The following is an 18246-nucleotide window of genomic DNA, read 5'->3' as shown; positions in this document are numbered from 1 at the left end:
TTTCAAATGCATATGGAACATTCTCTAAGATAAATCATATCTTGGGCTCAAAACAAGTCTCAATAAATAAGAAGACTGAAACCATACTATCTTTTATAACCATAAGATAGTATGAAACTAGAAATCAATTATAAGAAAAAAATGGAAAATTCACAAATTATATAGACAATACAAAGTCTGCTCCTGAACAACTAATGGGTTGAAGAAACCAAAAGAGAAATCGAAAAATATCTTGAGATACTTGAAAATGGAAATAAAACATACCAAAATTTATGAGATTCAACAAAGGTGGTTCTAAGAGGAAAGTTTATAATAATAAAACACCTACATTAAGAAAAAAAAGAAACTCAAATGAACAATCTAACTTTATCCCACAAGGAAATTAAAAAAAAAAATGAAGCCCAAAGTTAATAGAAGGAAGGACATATCAAATATCAGAGTGGAAATAATTGAAATAGAGATTTAAAAACATAATAGAAAATATGAAACTAGGTGGGAGGAGCAAGATGGTGGAGGAGTAGGATACCTAAATTTCATCTGGTCCCAAGAATTCAGCTAGATAGGTATCAAACCATTCTGAACACCTACAAACTCAACAGGAGATCAAGGAAAAGAATAGCAGCAATTCTATGGACAGAAAAGCGACCACTTTCTGGAAGGTAGGACGTGCAGAGAAGTGAATCCGAGGCGATATTCAGGAAGATAGACCACGGGGAGAGGGAACCTCTGTCATCCAGCTATTGGCAAGTGAGAGAGCAGCGGAGCACAAAATCAGAACTTTTAGAAGTCGGCTCCACTGAGGGACGTCGCTCCAGTGGCTAAGCAGGGGGGGTGGAACCCTCGCTGGGACAGTGTGGTCTAAGGACCCTCAGTGTCACAGAAAGACTGGGGGTGCCTGAGTGCGGCAGAGCTCCCAGGTATCGGAGTAGGGAAGGAAGTCAGCTGCAGAGACGGAGCCGAGGAGTGGGCTCTGACCTCAGGGTTGCCATAAACCATGATCTGCAGCACAGTCGGGCCACTGCTCTCCAGCAGGGACCCAACAAGTGGCAGATCCGGGGAGACTCCCCTTCCTCCCCTGGCAGGAGTGGAGCGGGAGCGCACCTCAGGGATCTGCTGGGTTTGGAGACTCCACACGGGGTTGGGTGCCAGAGATAGAAACGCTCGGTCACAGGCCGGGTGAGCATGGAGTGTGGCCGGAGACCGGGGAGATGAGAGTGATTGATGCTTTTCTCTGGGGGCTCACTGAGGAGTGGAGCCCCGAATTCTTTGCTCCTCTGGGGCGGAGATTGGGAGGCCGCCATTTTCACTCTCGTCCTCCAAAGCTGTGAGGAAAGCTTGCAGGGAACAAAAGCTCCCAAGAGCAAACCCAAGCAGATTACTTAGCCCGGACCTGCAAGGGTGGGGCAATTCCACCTCTGGCAAAGACATTTGGGAACTGTGGCAACAGGGCCCTCCCCCAGAACATCAGCAAGAACAGCCAGCTAAAACCAAGTTTACCGATCAATGAGAACGGCAGAACTCCAGAGCTAGGGGAATACTGCACATAGAATTTGTGGCTTTTTTCCCCCTTGATTCTTTAGCCTTTTGAACTTAAATTTTTTCTTTTATTCTTTTTCTATTTTTTAATTTTTCTTTTTCCTTTTTTCAACAAACATCAATCCCTTTTTAAAAAATCTTTTTTATTTTTCATTTTTAGAGTCATATTCTATCCCTTCATAGTAGTTAAACTTATTTTTGGTATATATATATATATAAGTTGTTCTCTCTTTAAAATTTTGGGATACAGTTTCTTCTAACAGTCCAAAATATACCCTAAATCTCTAGTGTATGGACTTGTTCTAGTCTCCTGCCCAATCACATTCTCTCCCTTTTTTTTTTAATTCCTCTTCTTTCTTTTTTCAACCAACTTCTCAATTCCTTTTATAAAATCTTTTATAATTTTCATCTTTATAGTCATATTCCATCCCTTCATCATATTTACCCTTATTTTTGTACAGATATGTTTTTCTTTAAAATTTTGGGAGGCAGTTTCTTCTAACAGACCAAAATATGCCAAAAATCTAGTGTGTGGCACTGATTTATGCACCAGCCTGATCATATTTGATCATATTCTTTTTTTTATCTTTTTCTTTATTTTTCTTTTTTCTTTCTTTCTGTTTCTTTTCCCCAGGTTCAGGTCTGTTCTGATTTATTTATTGTATATTTTTCTGGGGTCGTTGTTACCCTTTTAGCATTTTGTTCTCTCATTCATCTATTCTCTCCAAAATGACAAGATGGGAAAACTCACCTCAAAAAAAAAAAGAACAAGAGGCAGTACCGACTGCCAGGGACCTAATCAATATAGACACGGGTAAGATGTAGGAAATAGAGTTCAGAATGACAATTATAAAGATACTAGCTGGGATGGGCGCCTGGGTGGCTCAGTTGTTAAGCGTCTGCCTTCGGCTCAGGTCATGGTCCCAGGGTCCTGGGATTGAGTCCCACATCGGGCTCCCTGCTCGACGGGAAGCCTGCTTCTCCCTCTCCCACTCTCCCTGCTTCTGTTCCTGCTCTCGCTATCTCTCTCTGTCAAATAAATAAATAAAATCTTAAAAAAAAAAAAAGATACTAGCTGGGCTTGAAAAAAGCATAGAAGATAATAGAGAATACCTTTCTGGAAAAATAAAACTAAAATCTAACCAAGTCGAAATCAAAAAGGCTATTAATGAGGTGCAATCAAAAATGGAGGCTCTAACTGCTAGGATAAATGAGGCAGAAGAGCAAATTAGTGATACAGAAGACCAAATGATGGAGAATAAAGAAGCTGAGAAAAAGAGAGATAAACAACTACTGGATCACAAGGGCAGAATTCGAGAGATAAGTGATACCATAAAGCAAAACATTAGAATAATTGGGGTCCCAGAAGAAGAAGAAAGAGAGAGAAGGGCAGAAGGTATATTGGAGCAATTTATAGCAGAGAACTTCCTGAATCTGGGGAAGGAAACAGGCATCAAAATCCAGGAGGCACAGAGAACCCTCCTCAAAAATCAATAAAAATAGGTCAACACCCCAACATCTAATAGTAAAACTCACGAGTCTCAGAGACAAAGAGAAAATCCTGTAAGCAGTTCAGGACAAGAGGTCTGTAACCTACAACAGTAGAAACATTAGATTGGCAACAGACCTATCCACTGAAACCTGGCAGGCCAGAAAGGACTGGCATGATATATTCAGAGCACTAAATGAGAAAAATATACAGCCAAGAATACTATATCCAGCTAGGCTGTCATTGAAAATAGAAGGAGAGATAAAAAGCTTCCAGGACAAACAAAAACTAAAGGAATTTGCAAACACGAAACCAGCCCTACAAGAAATATTGAAAGGGGTCCTCTAAGCAAAGAGAGAGCCTAAAAGTAACATAGGACAGAAAGGAACAGAGACAATATACAGTAACAGTAACCTTACAGGTAATACAATGGCACTAAATTCCTATCCTTCAATAGTTACCCTGAATGTAGATGGACTAAAGGCCTCAATCAAAAGACACAGAGTATCAGACTGGATTAAAAAAACAAGACCCATCGATATGCTGTCTGCAAGAGACTCATTTTAGACCCAAAGACAGCTCCAGATTGAAAGTGAGGGGGTGGAAAACCATTTACCATGCTAATGGACACCAAAAGAAAGCTGGGGTGACAATCCTTATATCAGACAAATTAGATTTTAAACCAAAGACTGTAATAAGAGATGAGGAAGGACACTATATCCTATTTAAAGGGCCTATGCAACAAGAAGATCTAACAATTGTAAATATCTATGCCCCTAACATTGGAGCAGCCAATTATATAAGCCAATTACTAACAAAATCAAAGAAGCCCATCAGCAATAATACAATAATAGTAGGGGACTTTAACACCCCCTTCACTGAAATGGACAGATCATCTAAGCAAAAAGATCAACAAGGAAATAAGGCTTTAAATGACACACTGGACCAGAAGGACTTCACAGATATATTCAGAACCTTCCATCCCAAAGCAACAGAATACACATTCTTCTCTAGTGCGCATGGAACATTCTCCAGAATAGATCACATCCTAGGTCACAAATCAGGTCTCAACTGGTACCAAAAGATTGGGATCATTCCCTGCATATTTTTGGTCCACAATGTTTTGAAACTAGAACTCAATCACAAGAGGAAAGTTGGAAAGAACTCAAATACATGGAAGCTAAAGAGCATCCTACTAAAGAATGAATGGGTCAACCAGGAAATTAAACAATTAAAAAAATTCATGGAAACTAATGAAAATGAAAACACAACTGTTCAAAATCTTTGGGATGCAGCAAAGGCAGTCCTAAGAGGAAAGTATATAGCAATACAAGCCTTTCTCAAGAAACAAGAAAGGTCTCAAATACACAACCTAACCCTACACCTAAAGGAGCTGGAGAAAGAACAGCAAATAAAGCCTAAACCCAGCAGGAGAAGAGATTAATAAAGATCAGAGTAGAAAGCAATGAAATAGAAACCAAAAGAACAGTAGAACAGATCAACGAAACTAGGAGCTGGTTCTTTGAAAAAATTAGTGAGATTGATAAACCCCTGGCCAGACTTATCAAAAAGAAAAGAGAAAGGACCCAAATCAACAAAATCATGAATGAAAGAAGAGGATCACAACCAACACCAAAGAAATACAAACAATTATAAGAACATATTATGAGCAACTATATGCCAGCAAATTAGATAATCTGGAAGAAATGGAGGCATTCCTAGAGATGTATCAACTACCAAAACTGAACCAGGAAGAAACAGAAAACCTGAACAGACCTATAACCACTAAGGAAATTGAGACAGTAATCAAAAATTTCCCAAAAACAAGAGCCCAGGGCCAGATGGCTTCCCAGGTGAATTCTACCAAACATTTAAAGTAGAATTAATTCCTATTCTTCTGAAACTGTTCCAAAAAATAGAAATGGAAGGAAAACTTCTAAACTCATTTTATGAGGCCACCATTACCTTGATCCCAAAACCAGACAAAGACCCCATCAAAAAGGAAACTACAAACCAGTATCGCTGATGAACATGGATGCAAAAATTCTCACCGAGATACTAGCCAATAGGATCCAACAGTACATTAAAAGGATTATTCACCACGACAAAGTGGGATTTATTCCCGGGCTACAAGTTTGGTTCAACATCTACAAATCAAGCAATGTGATACAATACATTAATAAAAGAACAAGAACCATATGATCCTCTCAATAGATGCAGAAAAATTATTTGACAAAGTACAGCATCCTTTCTTGATTAATATTCTTCACAGTGTAGGGATAGAGGGTACATACCTCAATCTCATAAAAGCCATCTATAAGAAACCCACAACGAATATCATCCTCAATGGGGAAAAACTGAGAGCTTTTCTCCTAAGGTCAGGAACACGGCAGGGATGTCCACTATCACCACTGCTATTCAACATAGTACTGGAAGTCCTAGCCTCAGCAATCAGACAACAAAAAGAAATAAAAGGCACCCAAATCAGCAAAGAATGAGTGAAACTCACTTTTTGCAAATGATATGATACTTTATGTGGAAAACCCAAAAGACTCCACCCCAAAACTGCTAGAACTCAGTTCTTGGGGAATTCAGTGAAGTGGCAGGATATAAAAATCAATGCACAGAAATCAGTTGCATTTCTATACAAAAACAACAAGACAGAAGAAAGAGAAATTAAGGAGTCGATCCCATTTACAATTTTACCCAAAACCATAAGATACCTAGGAGTAAATCTAATCAAAGAGGCAAAGAATCTGTACTCAGAAAACTATAGATCACTCACGAAAGAAATTAAGGAAGACACAAAGAAATGGAAAAACATTCCATGCTCATGGATTGGAAGAACAAATATTGTTAAAATGTCTATGCTACCTAGAGCAATCTACACATTCAATGCAATCCCTATCAAAATACCATCCACTTTTTTTCAAAGAAATGGAACAAATAATCCTAAAATTTGTATGGAACCAGAAAAGACCCCAAATAGCCAGAGGAATGTTGAAAAAGAAAAGCAAAGCTGGTGGCATCACAATTCCGATTTCAAGCTCTATTACAAAGCTGTAATCATCAAGACAGTATGGTACTGGCACAAAAACAGACACATAGATCAATGGAACAGAATAGAGAGCCCAGAAATAGACCCTCAACTGTATGGTCAACTAATCTTTGACAAAGTAGGAAAGAATGTCCAATGGAAAAAAGACAGTCTCTTCAACAAATGGTGTTGGGAAAATTGGACAGCCACATGCAGAAGAATGAAACTGGACCATTTCCTTATACTGCACACAAAAATAGACTCAAAATGGATGAAAGACCTCAATGTGAGACAGGAGTCCATCAAAATCCTTGAGAACACAGGCAGCAACCTCTTCGACCCCAGCCGCAGCAACTTCTGCCTAGAAACATCGCCAAAGGCAAGGGAAGTAAGGGCAGAAATGAACTATTGGGACTTCATCAAGATAAAAAGCTTTTGCATAGCGAAGGAAACAGTGAACAAACCCAAAAGACAACTGACAGAATGGGAGAAGATATGTACAAATGACATATCAGATAAAGGGCTAGTATCCAAAATCTATAAAGAACTTATCAAACTCAACACCCAAAGAACAAAGAATCCAACCAAGAAATGGAGAGAAGACATGAACAGACATTTTTCCAAAGAAGACATCCAAATGGCCAACAGACACATGAAAAAGTGCTCAACATCGCTCCACATCAGGGAAATCCAAATCAAAACCTCAGTGAGATATCACTTCGCACCAGTCAGAATGGCTAAAATTAACAAGTCAGGAAACGACAGATGTTGGTGGGGATGTGGAGAAAGGGGAACCCTCCTACACTGTTGGTGGGAATGCAAGCTGGTGCAGCCACTCTGTTAAACAGTTTGGCGGTTCCTCAAAAAGTTGAAAATAGAGCTACCATATGACCCAGCAATTGCACTAATGGGTATTTACCCCGAAGATATAAATGTAGTGATCCAAAGAGGCATGTGCACCCCAACGTTTATAGCAGCAATATCCACAGTAGCCAAACTATGGAAAGAGCCTAGGTGTCCATCAACAATGACTGGATAAGGAAGATGTGTGTGTGTGTGTATATATATATATATATATATATATATATACACACACACACACACACATATATACATACACACACACACACAATGGAGTATTATGCAGCCATCAAAAAATGAAATCTTGCCATTTGCAAGGACATGAATGGAACTAGAGGGTATTATGCTAAGCGAAATAAGTCAATCAGGGAAAGATAAGTATCATATGATCTCACTGATATGGAGAATTTGAGAAACAAGACAGAGGATCATAGGGGAAAGGAGGGGAACAAATGAAACAAGATGAAACCAGAGAGGGAGACAAACCATAAGAGACTCTTAATCTCAAAAAAAAAAAAAAACAACTGAGGGTTGCTGGAGTGGAGGGGGGTGGGAGGGATGGGCTGGCTGGTGATGGATGTTCGGGAGGGTATCTACTATGGTGAGCACTGTGAATTGTGTAAGACTGATGAATCACAGACCTGTATCCCTGAAACAAATAATACATTATATGTTAATACAAAATTTAAAAAAAGTGAAACTAAGAGCTGTCTTTTGAAAAGATAAATAGACAAATCTTTAAAAGTTAGACTCACCAAGAAAAAAAAAAAGAGGACTCAAATACATATATTCAGAAATTAAAGAGGAGACATTATAACTGATAAGGGATTATAAGAGACTACTATAAACAATTTTATGCCAAAAACTGGAGAACCTAGAAGTGGATAAATTTCTAGAAACATACACCTACAAAAACTGAATCATGAAGAAATAGAAAATCTGAACAGACCAATTACTAGCAAAGAGATTGAATCAGTAATGAAAAATTGCCCAACAAATAAAAGTCCAGAACCAGATGCCCTCATAGGTGAATTCTACTAACATTTGAAGAATTAACACCACTGTTCTCAAAAATCTTTAAAAAAAAAAAAAAAATAGAAACTCATTTTACAAGGCCATTATTATTCTGATTCCAAAACCAAACAAGGACACAGAAAAGAAAATCGCAGGCCAAAATACTTGATGAACACAGAGGCAAAAACCCTCAACAAAGTATTAGCAAACTGAATTCAACATATATTAAAAAGATCATACACCATGACCACGTGGGATTTCTTCCAGGGATGCAAATTAATCAAGGTGTAGCACAATGTGTTTTCACAAATGAAAGATGGTCTCTTCAACAAATGGTGCTGGGAAAACTGGAAGGCTACATACACAAGAATCAAACTTTCTTACACCATACACCAAAATAAACTCAAAAATGGATTAAAAATATAAATGTGAGACCTGAAATCATAAAACTCCTAGAAGAAAACAGGCAGTAATTTGGCATTGGCTGTAGAAACATTTTTCTAGGTGTCTCCTCAAGCAGGGGAAACAAAAGCAAAATTAAACTATTGGGACTACACCAAAATGAAAAGCTTTGCATAGTGAAGGAATCTATCAACCAAATAAAAAGGCACCCCACCAAATAGGAGAGGATATTTGCAAATGATATATCTGATAAAAACTTAATATCCAAAGTGTATAAGGAACTTGTACAATTCAACACCACAAAAGTAAAATAATCCAGTTAAAAATGGGCAGAAGACCTTAATAGACATTTTTCCAAAGACATATGATGGCAAACAGACACATGAAAAGATGCTCAACATCATTAATCATCAAGGAAATATAAATCAAAATCACAAGGAGATGGCATCTCACACCTGTCAGAATGGCTAAAATCAAAAAGACAAGAAATAACAAGTGTTGGCGAGGATTTGTTAAAAAAAAAAAAAAAAAGGAATGCTCATGCACTGTTGGTGGGAATGCAAATTGGTGCAGCCACTGTGGGAAATATTATGGAGGTTCCTCAAAAAATTGAAAATGGAAATACCATGTGAAGTAGTAATTCTACTACTGGATATTCACCCAAAGAAAATGAAAACACTAATTTGAAAAGATATATGCACCCCTTTGTTTATTACAGCATTACTTACCTTAGCCAAGATATGGAAGCAACCCAGTGTCCACTCATAGATGGATGGTTAAAGACATGGTAAGTATATACAATCGAATATTACTCAGCCATAAAGAGAGTGAGATTTTGCCATTTGTAGTAACATGGATGGACCTGGGCAGGCGGGAGGGCAATAATGTTAAGTGAAATAAGTCAGACAAAGAAAAGCAAATAGCATATGATTTCACTTATATGTGGAATTTAAGAAAGAAATCAAACAAACAAAAAAAGAAACAGAAAAATAGATTCTTAAATACAGAGAACAAACTGGTGGTTGCCAAAGGGAAGGTAGATGGGGGGATGGATGAAACAGATAAAGGGGATTAAGAGTACACTCATTGTGATGAGCACTGAGTAATATATAGAATTGCTAAATCATTAAATTATACACCTGAAACTAATACTGTATGTTCATTATACTTTGATTAAAAAATAAAACAAAGGATGAAAATTATATGATCATTTCAACAGATGCAGAAAAAGCACTTGACAAATTTCAACATCCATGATAAAAACTCTCAACAAACCAAGTATAGAAGGAACATACTCCAACACAATAAAGGCCATATATGACAAGTTCACAGCTAATATCATACTCTAACAGTGAAAAGTTCAAAGCTTTTCTTGTAAGATCATGAACAAGATGAGGATGTCCACTCACTACTTTTCTTCAACATAGTATTAGAAGTCCTAGCCAGAGCAATTAGGCAAAAAAAAAAAAAAAAAAAAGGAGAAGGAGAGGGGAGAGGGGAGGGAGGTGGAGGGGGAGGAGGAGAAAGACTAAAAAGTAAAAGGTACCCAAATTGGGAAGGAGAAATAAAACTGTTTCCAGAGGACATATTATATATAGAAAACCCTAAAGATGCCCCAAAACTCTTTTGGAACTAATAAAGAAATTCAGTAAAGTTGCAGGATTAAAAAAAAAAAAATCAATATGAAAAAATCAGTTGTATTTCTATACACTAATAATAAACTATCAGAAAGAGAAATTAAGAAAACAATGCTATTTATAATTGCATAAAATGAATAAAATGCCTGGGAATAAATTTAACCAAGGAGATGAAAGACCTGTACACTGAAAACTATAACACATGAATGAAATAAATTAAAGAAGATACAAATGATCTCATTTATATGTGGAATCCAAAAAACACCAAATGCATAGATACAAAGAAAAGATTGGTGGTTGCCAGAGGTGAGAGTTGGAGGGTGGGGAGTGGAAGAAATGGGTGAAGGTGGTCAAAAGGTACAAACTTGCAGTTATAAGATTAAAAAGTACTAGGGACATAACATGTAGCATGGTAACTATAATTAACAATATGGTTTTGATTATTTGTAAGTTGCCAAGAGAAAAGATCTTGAAAGTTCTCATCACAAGACAAAATTGTAACTATGTGTGCTATGGATATTAATCAAACTTATTATGGTAATATAATATATGCCTATATCAAATCATGTTGTCCACTTAAAACTAATGCACTGTAATATGTCCATTATATCTTAATTTAACAAATAAGTTTAAAAAGTACTATTATCGGTTAGGTCTTCCAACTAATTACGGTTAGTGTATGCAAAAGCCATTGACTTTTATATATTTTATAGCCAGCCATTTAGCTTATCTTCTATTGATACTAATAGTTTTTCAGTTGATTAGTTGAAAATTATAGTCATATATTTTTAGTCTTATATAGCTGCATTTAGGGTAGCCCGACAAAATAAAGGACCAAAAACTATTTGTTCAGTTAAACAATAGATAAGTCCTAAGTATTTCCCATCCAATATTTTAGAAATATCAATACTAAAAATTATTTTGTTTTTCTGAAAGTCACATTTAACTGGCTGCCCTCTATTTTTATTTGCTCAATCTGGCAAATCTGGTTGCATTGCTAGCACAAGTCATGCCAAGTAACACTGATTAAAGCATTGATGTACTGTGTCTGATTTAATAGGAATACTCTACAGTGTTTCTCTAAGTACTTTAATGATACTGATTTTATAAATTCAACAGGGGTAGGGACCACTCACAAATCTGTAAACTCAATCCCAGCAGAGAACCTGCCATATAGTTGTTGTTCAATAGATTCTGGCTCAGGGACTGATATGCTTTCTTATGTTAGCAAAGTTTGATAAAGATAAAATTATATAGCCTAAGCTTTATTATTTTGTAAAACTATGTAGGAATGTTTAACTTGAATGGTAAGCAAGACATGAAGGCATCATCAGCTGTGGAAAAAAAAAAACATAAGAAATCAATAGCAATGAAGAGTTTAGGTTCTAGAATCAGACCTCCTACGTTTATATAATCACCTCCATTTTTCTCCGACTGCCTGATTCTGGGCAAGTTTCCTTTGAACCTCAGTTTGCACGTCTATAAAATGAGAACGATTGCGTCTACCTCACAGAGTTAATATGAGGATAAATCAGGCAAATTCATAGTAAATAATTAGCACAATGCCTGGCAGAGAGCATTTTAGGAAATGCTATCTACTCATGTCAGTTATTATTATAGCTTCTCATTATTGAACACTCAGCAAGGGCTGAGCACTCTTCTAAACATTTTACATGTTATTTCATTTTCAAGATTTTTTTAATTTATTTATTACTTGACACAGAGAGAGAGAGAGACGGTGAGAGAAGGAACACAAGCAGGGGGAGTGGGAGAGGGAGAAGCAGGCTCCCCGCTGAGCAGGGAGCCCGATGCGGGGCTCCATCCCAGGACCCTGGGATCATGACCTGAGCCGAAGGCAGACGCTTAACAACTGAGCCACCCAGGTGCCCGTTATTTCATTTTAAATAATAAAAATAGAACCTTCATCTTAGTGTTCACTCTCTGAAGAAAAACAAAGAAAATGCTGAAACTTTTCCAGAAGTCTGTAAGTTGGTAATAAGACTTACGAAAGAGAAGCCAGTTATTCTCCAGTTGTGTTCCTGGGACGAGCAGCATTAGTATTACCATGTGTGTGAATTTGCTATTGCCACTGTAACATTATCACAAATTTAATGATGAAAATAACAGAAATTTATTATCTCACAGTTTCTGTAGATCAGATGTCTGGGCATAGCATGGCTCAGCTGGTTCTCTGTTTAGAGTCTCACAAGGCCAAAAGCGAGGTGTCCTCAGGGTTGCACTTCTTTCTAGGAGTTCTGGGAATGAATCCACTTTCCAGCTCATTCAGATTGTCGTCAGAATTCAGTTCCATGTAGGACTGAGGTCTCTTTTTCCTTAAGGTGTTTGAAGCTCTTCTCAGTTTCCAGAAGCCAACCACAGCCTTGGCTTGCAGCCCCCCTTCCTCCATCTTCAAAGCTAGCAAGGACAGAGTGAATGTTTCTCATGCTTGAACTCTCTCTGACCTCCCCTTTCACTTTTAAGGGCTCCCGTGATTACATTGGGTCCACCCAGATAAACCTAGATAATCTCCTATTTTACAGTCAGTTGATTAACAGCCTGAATCCCATCTGCAAAGACCCTTCACAGCAGTTCCCAGACTGGTATTTGATTGTATAACCAGAGGGTGGGATTCCTGGTGGGACATCTTTAGAGTTTTGCCATCACACCTGGGAACTTTCAGGAATTCAAATTCTCTGGCCCTAACCCAGCCTTATTGAATCAGGACTCTCAGAATGGGGTCCACCAATCTGGGTTTAACAAGACCTTCAGCTGCTTCTGATTCGTGCACACCAACATTTGAGAACAATTGAGATAAGTGGAAGGGTTAAAGCATCTGGTTTGATTTCAAAACTTAAAGCCAAGAAAATCTGTTCTCAATTTTAAAGTGAATCTCTGGAACTTACTTTAATAAATTATTTTATAATACATGGCTATATTAATTTTATCAACTATTACTGATTTCAGTTTTATTCAATAGTGATGGATCTCAATTGAAGTATTAATGGATTCAAATGAAATTTTTATTTCCCCAGACAAAGAAGTTTTCTGTGTGTGTACCTTCTTGAAAGAGTCTGGTTTATGGAGGAAAGTCCTTAAGCATGAGGATGATATATAATTAAGAACACATGAGGAACTTCATACAGGAGCCTAGAAACCCCTTTAACTCTGGTTAGTTAGGGGGGTCTGAGCAGGACTTTCCAGGCACGACTCACTGTTTATTTATTATTTACCTCCTTGATTTGCAATTTTTTCTTATTTCTTCTTAACTTCTTCTGAAATCTCAATTCTAACTATCAAATGAAATGAGACTGATGCAGAAGAAATGGGGCCCAAGGGTAAACAGGAGGAAAACAAAAGTGGGACACCTGGGTGGCTCAGTCGGTTAAACGTCCCACTCTTGATTTCAGCTCAGGTCATGATCTCAGGGTCGTGAGATCGAGCCCCGCATTGGGCTCTGTACTGGGTGTGGAACCTGCTTGGGATTCTCTCTCTCCTTCTCCCTCTGCCCCACTCCTCCCTCTAAAACAAAACAAAACAAAACAAAAAACAAGGAAGACAAAAGCTGTCTCTAGAAAATGAGTCTTCTGGGGCACTTGGGTGGCTAAGTTGATTAAGTGTCTGCCTTCGGCTCAGGTTGTGATCCCAGAGTCCTGGGATGGAGTCCTGTATGGGCTCCCTGCTCAGTGGGGATTCTGCTTCTCCATCTCTCTCTCTCTCTCTCTCTCCCTTTGCCTCTCCCCACTGCTTGTTCTCTTCCTCTCTCAAAGAAAGTAGAAAGAAAGAGAAAGAGAGAAAGAAAGAAAGAAAGAAGAAAGAAAGAAAGAAAGAAAGAAAGAAAGAAAGAAAGAAAGAAAGAAAGAAAGAAAGAAAGAAAAGAAAAAGAAAATGAGTCTTCAAGTTGGTTTCCCAATTGGCCGGATTGTGTGTACAGACAGTTTGCAAATGTAGACCAGAGGGTAATTATTTCCTGACTAAACTATGCTAAACAGACCCTTTTATCTTATATTTTATCTATACTAAAGTTATATTAAATGCTCTAAAGACATTTTTAAATGAAAGAAGAATAATGTGGCATGAAACATCTTTGCAAATGAAATGGCAAAAGAGAGCACTGCTGCTCTCACCTATAATAGAATACATGTCTGTAAACTCTAATGACTCATCTTCACTTAAATTTGCCCATTGTCTATAAAATTTGGGGGTGTGCAATCATAGTATGTATTAAACCTGACATATAAATCATTATAGAACACTTCCTTGAACTTCTTTCCATACACCTTGGGAAACCTACCAAAACCTCAGTGGATTTTGGACATACAATTGGTTTCCAGGATCCACATTCTGGATCAAGCTCAAGAGCCACCACATTAGCCTTCTAAGTCCACAGTTGTAGTTGAGCTGGTCTATCAGAATTGTTGGAGACTGAAGGTTTAGATACCCCCAACATCCATATATTAATTCCTAATGCCCATTGTCATGGTATTAGGAGGTGGAGCCTTTGGGAAGTGATTAGCTCACAAGGATAGAGCCCTCATGAATGGGATTCGTACCCTATAAAATAGACCCTAGATGTGAGGGCACTGAGAAGACAGTCATCTATGAACCAGGACTCTGGCCCTCGTCAGACACTGACCTTGCCAGTGCCTTGATCTTGGACTTGCCAGCCTCCAGGACTCTGAAATAAATCTCTGTTGTTTGGAGGCACCCAGTCTGCGGGGTTCTGTTACAGCAGCCTGAGTGGACTAAGACAATAATGTTTTGTTCTGTTGTTTTTGAAGTTTCTTGAATACCTAAGACAATTCTCCACCACCAGCCCCCAAATCTCCAGAAAGTGTTCGTGTGAAACCCCCTGCAGAATCAAACTCTGACTCAGGGCATACATAGTGAGGATTCGGGGAACGAGGGGTCAGATACATTGTGCAAATTGTTTAAACACACGATGGAGGAGTGGGCGCCCTTCCATTTGTTTTTAAAAAGATCCCCACTAAAGCAATCTCACAGCTAAACCTGTCACTTGAAGGGGCAGATTAGCTTAACATTATCTAAAACGGTCTTTTTCCTCTCCCTTGTGTGTTTCTGAGGCAGAAACAGTTACAATTCTATTTCAAGCTTAAAAAAATAAGAAGGCTCCACCTCCTACTCCTGGCGGTGGACCCGGTTTATCACATCCCCCCGCAGGCATTTACGCGGGAGGATTGCAGTTAATGTGGCATGTCAGTAAATTGAGACTCTCAGAGTTAAGGGTTAATCAAAATAATTGAGGTGATAGCAGTTAACTCTCGGGAGAATTGGAGTCCTCATCAGAAGCTGGCTGCACATGAGAGGGGAAGAAGAAAAAAAAATATTCAAGCCACGGCTCTTTGAGTAGAAACCTCTAGGTCCCAGCTGGCGCACGGGCTCAATTATCGGCTTTTAGCTTTAGTAGAAAGTCGAGCCTCCCCAAGCCCACTGGTGCTCCAGGCATTTTATTGGCTCATTAACTATAGGATTTTGCTTTGCAGCCCCAGCCAAATGTGATGTGCTCTCCAAACAGAACGTCTGATGAGCACGGCAATAGGGGCCATGTGCGCTTCCTTTTCCCCTTCTCGGGGCTTCTCTTTTTCCACCCACCTCCTATACACTGTATCCGCATCCCGGGATTCGTATACACATACACAGCTGGAGGCTCTGCTGCAGATTTTGCAGCGTCAGAAGGATGCGAACCTCAATCAGTACGTTTTCAGTGCGTGTGAGATTGTCACTCAGACATATATCCTACCCCAAATGGTTCACGAAGTAGAAGACGATGATGAGGAAGAGAGACCCAGTGGACTCACATACTACTAAATAAACGTCGCTTCAGCAAACGAAACTGTCTAAAAGTCAGAAATCATCCACGAACATGAGAAAACACTGGAAAGCTGCCTAATGAGAGCTGGGAAAGTCGAAAAAGAGGTTTTGCCTCAATTACTCATCCTAATAAAGAATAATTTGTTCTCTTGATTAATCTCCTCTATAACAAAAGTTCCACGCATTTTGGAATAGTGACCTGTTCGATGCATGCCTCGGGTTGGACTTTTAAACACTTAAAATAAGCCAATATAATGGAAGTGGGTGAGCACTGCAGAGAAATGTGCTGAAATTCCTGGATGCAATCCCAGCACACCCTGGAGGTCCCTCCTCCTCTGCACACTTCCAGATCCTTCCTTTTCTTTTTGAAGTAAGCAGCTTAGAAAAACTGAAAGAAATCTATCTAAAAACAATCTGCCATGCCATTTGCCATGCACATAAATAATCCTACTAGATTATTTTTAAAAATAATAAATATTAAAACCATCCAACGGATATAGATGAAGTTGTGGTGACACTGAACACATTCATATGGTACTGCTCACGTTCCAAAGTAATGAAACACTTAACTGGTGACACCCTGAGAGCAATCTGGTCATATGTATTAAGAACCAAAAATATGTTTATACCTTTTGGCCAAGGGATCCCACCTCGAAGAATGTATCTGAAAATGAATAAATACATAGAAGAAAAACTCATATACTGAAATTCATGTAAAAACAAACAAACAAACCATAAAACTACTGGGCTCTGGTTCTGTGCTAAATACCTACTCCACAAAGATGAATGGAAATTGGCTTCAGTAACAAACTTCAACCCCTTCACTCTCCTAGTGGGAGAAGACAGGGACCTAAAAACTTGCAATATGATGGGAAAAAATTACGTCGCCTGAGGTGTGTTCTAGGTGTAGTAGTTTACACAGAGGAGGTCGGAGAAGAAATAAAGGAGCATTTATTCCACACATATTGTAAGTGCCGTGCTAGGTTCTGAGAATAAGAAGTAAGCAAAACAGATGATACATGAGTTCAAGATGCCCAGTGTTTCCAGATGAAAAGAGTGGCAGATGCAATGGCCCCTGAGGAATAAGGTAGCCTAGTATATTTTGGGGAACGGAATGCAACACGTATTTCTGGAGCCTAGAGTCAAGGGTTAGGGGAAAGGGAGTGAAGAGTGAAGAGAGGCCAGGCTGTGGGGAACTCGCATGCCAAGAAAGGTGCTGAGACCATTCACCCGGTCCTTGATGTAGCATCCCTGAAGGATTTGTAGGGAATGACAAAGAGCTGCATTTTTCAAGGCGGTTCTGTCGCTAGTGTGGACAATGAGTTGGGTCGGGGTAGGGGTGGGCAGTGAAACCAAATGGGCGTCTCCTGTAATCGCCCAGATGAGAATCACAAAAACTTGAACTAGATTAGTGTCAGAGGGGACAGAGAGAAGACCAATTCAAAAGATCTGGTAAAGCAGGCCTTTGACATTCACAAAGGATTGTTCCTTGTAAATGTCCCATCTGATGACCACGGCAGTGTCTACAGAAGTGCCTGGCTTTCTCCCAAATAACTTTCAATTTCCACTTAGAGTTTCCTGTCTAAATACCATAAATTAAATAATTTTTACTTTTTCATTAAATCTTGCTCTTCCGCTTGAGCAGTCTTGCACTTAAACAGGAAGGCCCACTGAATGTCCTTCATAATGATGAAGTTGGTTATGGTGCTGACCTGAGCCACTGCCAAATACCACACGCCACTGATTCATCCACCCAAAGGATTTTCTTTAGACTGTCTTCTCTTTCTCTTCATTTTGGTCATTAGCAATAAGTAGTTAAGTATTAAGTTCTTTTTTTTTTAAGATTTTATTTACTTATTCATGAGAGACAGAGAGATAGAAAGAGAGGCAGAGGCAGAGGGAGAAGCAGGCTCCCCGCTGAGCAGGGAGCCCGATGCGGGACTCGATCCCAGAACCATGGGATCATGACCTGAGCCGAAGGCAGATGCTTAACGACTGAGCCACCCAGGTGCCCAAGTATTAAGTCCTATATAGAATCATATTTCATAAGAAGTAAAGTTTTGCTTTTGTCACCGTAAATGCTAGGACAAATAGGGAAACACAAGTTGAAGGCAGGATGATCTTGGCGGATAGCTCAGAGCAGTGATTTGCTTCTGCATATTAGCCTGACAAGATCCTACATTAAATTTTGCCTCAGAATGTAATGCAATAATGCTTGTAAAGCAGTTGGCTTAGTACCTGGTATAGAGGAAGCACTCAGAAAGTGTTAGTGATACAATGTAATTCAGAGTCTACAACTAATTAATTTTTTTCAATTAATGAATATGAACCCTCCACCTCAGGCCAAAAAGATTTTAACTACAATTTCAAAATACATACAAATATGCAAAAAAAAAAAAAAAAAGGGTTGCACAAGAATCAAAAAGCTATGCAAAAAACTA

This window comes from Neomonachus schauinslandi, chromosome 2, assembly GCF_002201575.2.
Source record: "Neomonachus schauinslandi chromosome 2, ASM220157v2, whole genome shotgun sequence".
In the NCBI taxonomy this organism is placed as follows: Eukaryota; Metazoa; Chordata; class Mammalia; order Carnivora; family Phocidae; genus Neomonachus; species Neomonachus schauinslandi.
The sequence above is the reverse complement of the archived record's forward strand: the minus strand, read 5'-3'. Positions refer to the sequence as shown.